This window comes from Alosa alosa, chromosome 20 (assembly GCF_017589495.1).
Source record: "Alosa alosa isolate M-15738 ecotype Scorff River chromosome 20, AALO_Geno_1.1, whole genome shotgun sequence".
Lineage (NCBI taxonomy): Eukaryota > Metazoa > Chordata > Actinopteri > Clupeiformes > Clupeidae > Alosa > Alosa alosa.
Genome location: NC_063208.1, coordinates 27,163,954 through 27,175,405, shown reverse-complemented (window position 1 = coordinate 27,175,405; position 11,452 = coordinate 27,163,954). Strand labels below are relative to the sequence as shown.

General features: G+C 38.5%; 1 long non-coding RNA gene across 2 annotated transcripts; it reads right to left on the bottom strand.

Annotated features, from left to right (window-relative positions):
• Positions 1-4,242: 4,242 nt before the first annotated feature.
• LOC125285545 lies at positions 4,243-10,661 on the bottom strand. Of its 2 annotated transcripts, none has more exons than XR_007192042.1 (3): positions 10,508-10,661; positions 8,766-8,822; positions 4,243-4,461 (listed from the first exon to the last, which is right to left on the bottom strand). It is a non-coding gene; the product is annotated as an uncharacterized LOC125285545 (long non-coding RNA). The 2 variants fall into 2 exon arrangements; XR_007192043.1 differs by having other exon boundaries at positions 8,770-8,822; positions 10,508-10,657.
• Between the last annotated feature and the right edge of the window lie 791 nt (positions 10,662-11,452).

Sequence of the window (11,452 nt, the reverse complement as noted above, 5' to 3'; positions counted from 1 at the left end):
CTATCTATTTCTCTGTCGATATCCTCATCCCCTGCTTCATTCCTATTCTCGCCCCCATAAGTCTGTCCCAACCACTGGCACATTTAGTTTAATCTTAACTTCATAAAAAGAAGATATCAATTATCATCAACAATGACAAGCCAGCTATAACCTGCCACTCGTTTTCTCTCCCTCTCCTGCACACTCAGATGCGTTCTCAATTAAATGGAGTAGCATAGGGCCTATGTTCAAGTTGGATCTTTATAGAGAGGACCCGGAAAGTATCATCTTTATGTAACATGCTGTTGGTGCATGTTGACATTGTATACTTTCTCTAACAAGAGTGAAAAACAGTTTGCAGTACAGCTACTATTTATTGGCTAAATGTTGGTCCCTCCTCTGTCTCTTGGTGCCCTACACACAGTGCGTGATGCGTGTGGTGGTGGTGATAACTGATCAGGCTACCTTTTTAAAACTGAAAATTTTCGCCTACAAGCTCCTCACGTTCCATCTTCAGCTAACTCCATAGACAATAAAATAAACGATCTTGCTGCTTCAGGTTTTGCGGCCTCCGTTACATGACATCAGCCCCCCACAAAGGAAATATGTAAACACAATGCGTTAATTGCGTTAATATTTCGTAATGCATTATGCATTTGTGTTATGTAAATGTGATAGTTACTTTTTACTTTTTACTTTACTTTACTGGTTAACTCCCTCCTCTTTCAGTCTATGTTCCCTGCTCTGGCTCCGTTCGTTCTTCTAATTTCTTGTGTTTTCTGATAGACGCTCCGTTCGTTTCCATGGTCTCTCGCGCTGGTTTCACTGCAAACTGTGTGCAGCCGACGTAGCATTACGTGGTCATGGAAAATGTAGGAAGTACTGCCGGGGGATATATGACCGAAAACAGAGCCTTATGTATCATGCATGTAATGCCTAATGCATCACCGGCCAAACTGGCTAGTAAGTTTTTATTAACACCCGCCAAAATAAATTTTAACCCGCATTTGGGTTGGCGGGTGTTAATTTAGAACCCTGCCTGCGCCCCTGGGTATTCCACACAAACATTGAAAGTATGTGTGACAACTGAATTCAGCTACTCTCTGTGTGTGTGTGTGTGTGTGTGTGTGTGTGTGTGTGTTCTGCCTGCATGGCTTTGTGTACAAATGTGTGTCTATCTTTCTGTCATCATCCCCCCCATATTTAGAACATATTCAGAAAGAATATATGGAGAAAGGATGGCCAGACCATGAGCATACAATGATTGACCAAGGTGTTGACCAATCATACAACCCATTTTGCAGCCACTCAATTGGTTAGATTTGAATGTTGTTATTGTTATTGATCAATAGTAAATGATCTGATCAACTTCAGGTAAATGATTAAGCCTAGTCCTGGACTATGTAGCGGACCACTACATATTACGCACAACAGAATGGACCAGCAGCATGCCATGAGGGTTTCCTTTCTCTTGTCGAGATGTTGCTAGGATCCCTGTTCAAATCATAGGCCTACTCTGCAGTTCCCCTGGCTGGTCTCCCTGGTAACACTCTACGCTCATCTCACTCAGTTCACTTTCCCATCCACCAGTATACAACTATACAACCTTTTCCACAACTCACTTCCCTTCCAAGACTTTGATCCAAACAGACTTTCTTGTTTTGTACAAATAGATCTATATATTTTTGGATTATGGGGGCAAATTATTCAATTTCTACTGTTACACAGAATTTAAGTTTGTCTGTTGAATGATTTATTGATTACTTAAATTGTGTATGAATATTTTGGTCTAATTTAAAAATGATCACAATATATGATTTTTTTTTTTTTTTTTTTTTAACTTTGTGTTGTTTGATTTATGTGCTAGTCTCACTGTAACTGGCTTAATATCAAATTGGCAGCCAATATTACCTGGCACCCCAGAGACAATTTGATCTTTAAATTTAACTAAAAGAGAACTTGAGATGTCCATTAAAAAAAACAAAGTTTAATCTTAGATACGTATGGGAATTGGGCTCTTAGTCTTTTGGCAAACACCTTCTGCTTCATTATGTAATAGTCTACAGCAATGCCAGAATAGCATAGCACTCTCTATGTAACAGTCTACTGCAATGCCAGAATAGCATGCACTCTCTATGTAAGCATGACCGCCTCTGACCACACCATGTATCCATCCATTCTCATTACACAAAGGGACATATGGAACACATAAGATATTATAAATAGATATTCGTTAGGCCAACTATGAACAATCTGACCTTTAGCTTTTGCTAGTATCTTCCCTCTACCAGTTACTTCACCATATTTGCCACAGAAATAAGCATGCCTCAGTACAAAAGAAGTGTATGCTAAAGTTTGCTCTTTGCTCAAAAGCTCAAAGTATGCTCTTTCCTCAAAAGTAGGCAAACAACCAAAACAAAAAAGAGATGTTTTAGTATCTCTTTTGGGTTTGGGTATCCTTAGCATCATTTCAAAAAGAAAGAACAAACTGCTGACCTGGTGTTGTAGAGGCATGCAATCAGTTACCAGTTTGCCTACAGTTAGGATTCAGGCTCAGCAATAACTACTGGGGGCTGTGTGGGTTTCTCACCCCCTAGAAAGTGTAAACAGTCTAAAGAGTGAATATATCCTGTATATATTCATTGGCTTCGCCCTCCCAGCCAACATTTGTATATGGGGCCCATGTGGGTACCATATGTGTTGCCAATATGGGTCCAATATGGGATTGTCCGCGGGTTCCATAGTGGCCCCATGTCATTTGCCCACATGGGCTCCATGCAGGATTACACTGGGTTTTATTTGGGTCCCAACTGGGCAACATACACTGGACCCTTCTGGAACCCAGCCTTAAAATCTACCTGGGTCCTACATGGGTACCTCATGGGTCGAAATATGGGTTTTTTGTGGGATTGTCCGCGGTTTCCAAAGTGGCCACATGTCATTTGCCCACATGGGCTCCATGCAGGATTACACTGGGTTTTATTTGGGTCCCAACTGGGCAACATACACTGGACCCTTCTGGAACCCAGCCTTAAATTCTACCTGGGTCCTACATGGGTACCATATGGGTTGAAATATGGGTTTTTGTGGGATTGTCCTTGAGGTTCCAAAGTGGCCCCATGTAATTTGCCCACATGGGCTCCATGCAGGATTATACTGGGTTTTATTTGGGTCCCAACTGGGCAACATACGCTGGACCCTTCTGGAACCCAGCCTTAAATTCTACCTGGGTTCTACATGGGTACCATATGGGTTGAAATATGGGTTTTTTTGTGGGATTGTCCGCAGGTTCCAAAGTGGCCCCATGTCATTTGCCCACATGGGCTCCATGCAGGATTATACTGGGCTTTATTTGGGTCCCAACTGGGCAACATACGCTGGACCCTTCTGGAACCCAGCCTTAAATTCTACCTGGGTCCTACATGGGTTGAAATATGGATTTTTTTGTGGGATTGTCCACGGTTTCCAAAGTGGCCCCATGTCATTTGCCCACATGGGCTCCATGCAGGATTACACTGGGTTTTATTTGGGTCCCAACTGGGCAACATACACTGGACCCATCTGGGCCCCAGCCTTAAATTCTACCTGGGTTCTACATGGGTACCACATGGGTTGAAATATGGGTTTTTTTGTGGGATTGTCCGTGGGTTCCAAAGTGGCCCCATGTAATTTACCCACATGGGTTCCATGCAGGATTACACTGGGTTTTATGTGGGTACCAAATGGGCAACAAACAATGGACCCATCTGAGGCCCCAGCCTTAAATTCTACCTGGGTTCTACATGGGTACTACATGATTTAAATAATGGGGTATAGGAGGGATGAATCAAGAGGTTCTATAGTGGCCCCATACCATTTCTCCACATGGGCTTCAGGCAGGATTACAATGGGTTTTATGTGGCTCCAAACTGGGCAATAAATGCCAGACCCATCCGTGCCCCACCTTAATATTCTGTCTAGGTTCTACACATTGGCCAAATGGGCTGCATGCAAGATTATAGTTATTAAGTAGGGCAAAGCTGGGCAATGCATACAAGATCTTGGTCCCGTCTTCAATGTCATATGGCTCCAACATTTACAATAAAATATAATTAAAATCCCAATGTTTACAACATACACTATAAATACCAATCCAAAACCAGACCCATTTGTAATTCACTAGAAAATAATATTAGTCACTTCCAGGGGCTATGGCTCTAAGGTCCCACCAAAACAGCAGAAAAGCAGCCTAATTTTCTTTTTCTGCATTTAATAATAATCATTTAATAAATTACAACACAGAGAACATCAACATCAACACAGAGAACAACAACAACAACTGGTTACAAACAGCAATGCCTAAATTGAATTGAATTAAATCACTTCGCCACTCTGGCTGCCCTCAGCCCTCCCCTGTCCCTTGCCCCAGTAAACCATTTCCCTAATGACCGTTCAGCCTCCTCTGATTTGTAGTGCTGGTAAGGGGGTTCTTCTTGAGGGCCTCTGTAAAATAAAATTATATTTAAGATTAAATGCTTGGATATGAGTCTTTGTCATTATCAGACAGGAAATCAACATACTCATATATACATTTCACATAACTCCATGTTTAATTTTTTTGAGGATGCATTTCAAAAAGCAACAAGCCCATCAAATTGAATTAGATCAATTCAATTCAGATGCTTTCTACTGACTACTAATTGCAAAATGATTTAGTTCATGAGCCAGTTGGGCCAATGTAGTGTTGCCGCTTCAAAGTCAATATTTTTACTGTTTGTAATCAGTACTTTTGGTTGGACCACCTGGTATTTTGGGGTTATATTAATGTACTGAAAATATGTTTAAATTACACAGGTTTTGTAGATTAAATTGAGGCATTACACATGTGGATTGAAATAGCTTACTTGGACAAGACAATATACATGTCACATCATTGACCCAATTACAATATAATAATTATAATTTAATGTTAATCTGTTTTTTTGTATTTTGTGCATCTCTTTGGATAATAGGTCTGCCAAGTATCATAAACATGTTTCAAGAACAATATGTTTAACTTCATACATTGTAACATTTATGCCGAACCTGCCCCCCTCAAGAGGTGTATTACTGAGACAAATTAGCTTTCCATGGGCTATTGACAGTCAGTTTTGTAATGCTTCACATTGCACTTACTGGATTAGTATCAGTTCAATACTGGATTAGTATCAGTTCAATACAGAGCTTCTAATGATTTGAAATTTTACCGAACAGTAGGCAACTCTATGCTGTATTGTTGTGCTAATGTTAGCATTAGCTTGTCTAGAGCTTGCTAGCAGTTTTTTGCCTAGCACAGTGATTGGCCTTATCATAAATAAATGGGCGATTGCTCTGTACTAATAAGATCGAGCCAGGCAGAGAGTATAAATATGTGTATCATCTTAAAGTGTAATTCTGGAGAAAATTGAATCCAGGGTCTTTTTTTTCTGCATGAAAAGGTCAAATAAGTCAGCCCAAAGACATTTTTTATTTAGAGTTTTGGGGTGGGGGCATACATTTTACAAACCAAAATCGTATTTTCTTTTATTACAGGCATCAATGAGAGAGAACAACACTTAAAGGGATATTCCACCATTTGGGAATTACACTCAGTAATAATCAAGGAACACCATGGGCGCAGCAGCACAATGATATCATGCAGCACCTGAAAATAGTTCCCGTAGGCTAACTTCTAGCAACAAGGTTGAGCTGCAGCAGACAAATTGGTTAGTGACTGGATTATTACGCCTGAATGAGAGTATAGTTCCATGTCAAATCAGCCTAGAAAGTTGCCACGTTTCATTTTCAGTTAGTCTTATTACACGTTCTAACTTGTGAAGAGACACGTTTTAAATAGGAAAATTACCGGAAATCTTAGTCACTTTTAAACGTGATGCTAGCAGGCGAGATGCTAATGGTCTAATCCGATTCAATGATCTATGCTAGGCTGGAGCTAAAAGTGGTATCCACATACTCAGAGAACGGCTGAATGAACTTGAGAAAGGTAAAAAATCAATTGTTTAACTTCGAAGGGAGGTGGAAAATGAGTGTAATTCTCCAAATGGTGGAATATCCCTTTAAAGGAGAATTCGTGTGATATTGACCTAAAGTGTATTGAAACATGATACCGAAAGTGTGAACATTATGTCTCATAGCCCATCTCGGCTTGTCCCCTGTTATCTTGAATTTAGTCACGATAAATTCGGCGAAGTAGAATGAACAGGTATGATAGGGATCAGATTCACAAATAATTCAGTGGAAATGCATGGATTCCAGTTGCTGCTACTGGAAAAAACTGGAATCCATGCATTTCCACTGAATTATTTTGGAATCTGATCCCTTATCATACCTGTTCATTCTTACTGCCGTCGAATTTATCGCGGACTAAATTCAAGATGGCTGCAAACGCTAAACTTCGTGGAAGATACTGTCTGTATAAATCGTCTTGTAAGTAAACTACCAGTGCTTTTTCAAAGTTCTCAATGTCTCGTTTTAAATCTCAGGGCCCTCGGAAGTCTACTAATGAAGTGTGGAGATACATTGAGCCTCGTAAATGGGTGTAGGTAGATGACAAATAGCAGAATTCAGACTGTCCATGTGTCACACACTTATAAAAAATGGCAATTGTTAAGAATTGATATGGAAATGTTGTAGGTCTGGTAGGTTCAAGTTCTGTCATATTAAATTTATTGGATTTGTATTTCACTTTTTGACTTAAAATAATCATCCAAACATAAAAAATGTCATATGGTGTGACTGTCCACCATGTGTGCGAACTTCCTAAAAAGAGTGTATATCAAATAAAAAGTATAATTACTTTAAAGTTTTACCATGCATATAAAATAATTGGATGTTTTTTACAACCACAAAAAGTTTTGATGTTTATGCATGCTGTCCAACTAAGTTATAATCAAATATATTTTGTCCTTAAAATGGTTGTCATATGGCGTGACACTATATTGTATATTTTGACTGGGCATTCATTTGGACATTATTATTGTGAAGAGGACCCTGCTTAATCAGGAAGTAACAATAGAATGTCAGGAGTAATTGGCATGGTCAAGAGGTGAGTTCTGCTTTTTAGATTTTTATATAAAAAGCTTTGAATTGGACATCATCAATCGTGGCCAAATTTTAGTGTCTTATGGTGTGACATCATTTGCCTAAAAAGTAGCTATTTTCCACAAATATTCTTCATGAATTCTTAAAAAGCACTGCTGCCATGTGGTCAGTTGCATGTTAAATAATAGTTAGCTGTATTTAACTGTCTAGAAAATTAGCTTAACTGTCAAAATGTCATATAGTGTGACGCTGCATCATATGGTGTGACAGCTTTTTTCAAGTCACACTATATGACATTTCTGTCACACCATATGACCAAATTGCATTTTTACATAAAAGTTCTTGTAAAAATATGTTTTAAATTCATATATTATATGTTTTTTGTTAAATCTGTGATAATTGGGAAAAAAATGTATCTGTACAATTTTTAGTGAGTTCTTACAAGAAATATCAGAATTAAGCTAAAATATCTGGTTACACTTAGGAGCATTCTCCACCTTGACAAAATAACTTGTTAAATTTTAGGTTTTTCTTCTAAATATTCATAAGGAAATGTTGCAAATCAAAGCAAACGTGATTAAAATGTACAGTGACATAAATTAAAGTAGAAAAAGGTATCTAATTTTCATTTTATTTCAAATTATTTTCACGTCACACCATATGACAATTTTAGGCACTAACATGACAAATTGACATATAAATATATATTTCACTTCTTTTTAAAAAAAAAAAAAATGTATATTAGTCAAGTTTAGAGATACAGCAACACATATAAACACTTTTTAGGGATGATATTTGAAGTTTTTTTAAATTCCTTTTTTCAGGCTTATTTGTCATCCACCCGTGTAAAACAGTGATTTATTTGCATGGCTAGCCCGATGCCGAAGCACCACTATTGAAAAAGCTGTTGGTAGCATCGGCTAACTAGCGCCAGATTTTGGAGTGCAGGGGACAAGCCGAGATGGGCTATGAGACATACGTTCACACTCGGTATCATGTTTCAATACACTTTAGGTCAATATCACACCGGAATTCTCCTTTAACATAGTCTTTACTTACATGATTTTGGTTTTAATTTTCTAATAGGAATAAGTGTTTGTGACAACATGTCATGATAAATTTGATGTTTGATCGCTATTTTGGTATGAAGCATCTTTCACTCTTTATATAAGGTCTCACAGTTGATGGTGTATGTCAGAGTAAAAACAAACCCACGAGGTCAGAGAATTGTCCGTAGACCTGTGAGACAGGGTTGTATGAAGACACAGATCTGGGGAAGAGTACAAGAAAATTTCTAATGCCTTCACACAACCCTGTCTCGCAGAGGTCTACGGACAATTCTCTCGACCTCGTGGCTTGGTTTTCACTCTGACATACACCATCAACTGTGAGACCTTACAGTATATAAAGAGATGTGTGCCTCTCTCCCTAATAATGTCCAGTGAGTTCATTTAGGCATAGGTGGACTCGAATCAAGTTGTAGAAGCATCTCAAGGACCATTGATAGAAGTAGGATGCAAGGATAGTAGGATGGAAAGTGTCATTACAAAAGGGGTGAATACTTATGTAAATGGTATATTTCAGTCTTTCATTTTTTTATACATTGAAATCTCAATCTGGCAACCAACGAGAGGCTTGACTAGCGATTAAAAGGAACACTTGCCAATGTTTTGAATGTGAACATTCTGACAATCCTACATAGCTACTTAAATGAAATTGACACTTACTTACTTGGGAGGGACAGAAAAACGCTTTCCAGTATGATCTGGAGATTAAACAGTAGCCTATAGGAAAAAAAAAGAAAAACAAAAGATGGAAGTTCAGCAGCACATTCATTTCTTTCAACAAATACTGCATGCTATATCATCAACTAGAAAATCATTATTATTTTTTCATTAAGAAGTACACTTTCATGAATAATTGTGTACTGGGCAATAGTAGGGAAAGTATTTAAGATTTTTGGTTTGAATAAAAATAGCAGTTTTAACTACAATACAAGTTCAAATACAACTACAATACAAGTTATTTTTTTATGTCTGGGCCAAATTCAGACAAGAGGTGTTTACATGATTACATTTAGGTTAGGGTTTTCATTTTTTATCAAAGATCAGACTTAATTTAGTAGTTTGACATGGTAGGAATAGCATACAAAATGTTTGGACAGTTGATCCCGAATTTGGTCAAACAACAAAAATAAAAGCCATAATCAAAGACCAATGATAAAACAGTTTAAAATTATCGAAAGAGACAAGTGCAGTAAAATTAAAGTATGAGAAAGTTTGATATGGTCAATATCTGAATTTAGCAATAGGCTATAGTCGTGGATCATAATATATAGGCCTATAAAATGATGGGATAACTAACCTAGCAAATATGTTTAATATTCATTATGAGTAGTTCATAAATTGAACTGGACCATTGCATGAAGAATGTAGCCTGTTAGGCTACAGCTTTATTCAAGAACACCATTGCAGCCTACAGAGCAAGTTTTTTTTATGTGCATTTGATAAGGTCTGCTGTTTAGTCCAACATAATTTGTTGGTGTGCAGATGGATGCAGAACTGCAATGTAGGCTGATATAGTGAATGATTGAATTGCATGTAAATTCAAAGTAAATTTTATCGCTGAACCGTTCATCAGAGTGACGAGCAAGAGGCCATTGGAAAGCTTAAATCGTGTAGTTTCGTTTGCTTTTCGTTTAGTCTTGAATGTGCTGTGAGGGAATGTGCATAAGTGTGTACAAATATTTCCATGTACATGACTAATGCATCTTCTCTGCCTGCCTTGCCTAAAGGTTACTGCTAGACCCGCCAACTCTATCAAAACGTAAGGGGGCCAGATAAGACTACAACATTCGTTACCTCCATTTCTCTGGCTAGCCTTCCACTAGCCTACTTTCAGGCATGCACGGGCATGCATAGTTCAATTAAATCTGGCTCATGAAACGAAATGCAATTTAGAAGGCTCTTGAGTGTATTCTGCAAAACATACAATTGTTATTTAGAAGAAGAATGTTGCAGCAAGTAGCCTAGAAGCTCATCTATCTAATCTGATGAAAAGTGCTGCCTTCTAGCCTGACGAGCCAGACCCACATTAAATGTAATTTGCTGCCGCTAGGGTGCGTCTAGATTTCTAGGCTAGCTGCCTTCCCTAACTCAGCTGTAAAACCTCACGTTAGAAATTATCATGCAAGATCCGAAATACTTATGCTACCATTTAAACTCAAACTTTTCAGGCTTTGAGGTTATTGTAGAATAACCAATAAATAAAAAAGAATGTGTTCAGTAGCACTAGCTGTGATGTCCATTGACTTACCTTAATAGCTCATGAAGTAGACCTAGTAAGGCTAGCAAGAGTTCATAATAGCACATTGTGTAATTTAAATTATCAGAACACAGTCGAAAATGTTGTAGCCTACATAAGCTAATACTTTTTACACAACTTATCAATGAATCACAATTGTACTTACCTATGGAATCTTTCGACGATGAACGTTAGGAGGAGTGAGCCCAGGTCAATCTCCCGCGCATATCACTATGATAACGTTGATAACGTCAACTGATACTTTGGGTGACGTCGACATTCAAAGCAGAGCCCACCCCGAAACATGATTGAATAAAATAACTATGATAGTCCACAGGTGAACTGCCTGTACATTTGTCAATGAAAAGTAAATACAAAATAAAGCTAACTACACTATAAACCTAGATTTTCTAAAATCTAGGTTTATACATGTAGGCCTATGTGCTAGAACTCTGCATTCTGCATTCTGCATGTAGTATGGAATCAGTGGTCAACTTTACATTTTTAGATATGCTAGTTGTAGTAGTTTTAGGCTAATAATAATAATAATAGGCTATGTGTTTAAGTGGTCTTTGGGGACACCGCGAGTATGGAGAGGCAGTTGTGACATAGGTTGTTTTGGAAGGCCCTGTCTCCAGAGAAATAAGAAACGGTTAAACCCTACAGGATGAGGATGGTGTTTGTCATCAGCAATGAGGGCATTGATGGTGATATTGATGACGGCAGGTGGGCTCTGAAACTGGATTAGACGGGTTCAAAGAGCTCATGGTTGGACATGTAGTGCTGGAGTTGGACAGCCACTGCTCTTTCCAGGTTTAGACTCAAGAAAGGGGAGGTTGGAGATTAGGTGGTAGTTGGGTCCGCTGAGAGTATGATAGCTGGGTATCAGGACAGAGACTTCCAGTTGATGATGTTGAACAGAGGGTAGGAAGACAGGCCTTTAACAGGGTGGGCTTGGTCCAGGTAAGAGGTCTTGATGTTGGCCGCATGTTCCATGAACTGTGATGTGACCTCTTTGATTAGCATTTTTTAGACCAGTGTTTCTCAACCTCGGGTCGGAATCAAATTTGTGTTGCGTGAAATTCTGAAATGGTTGCAAGAGTCAATAACC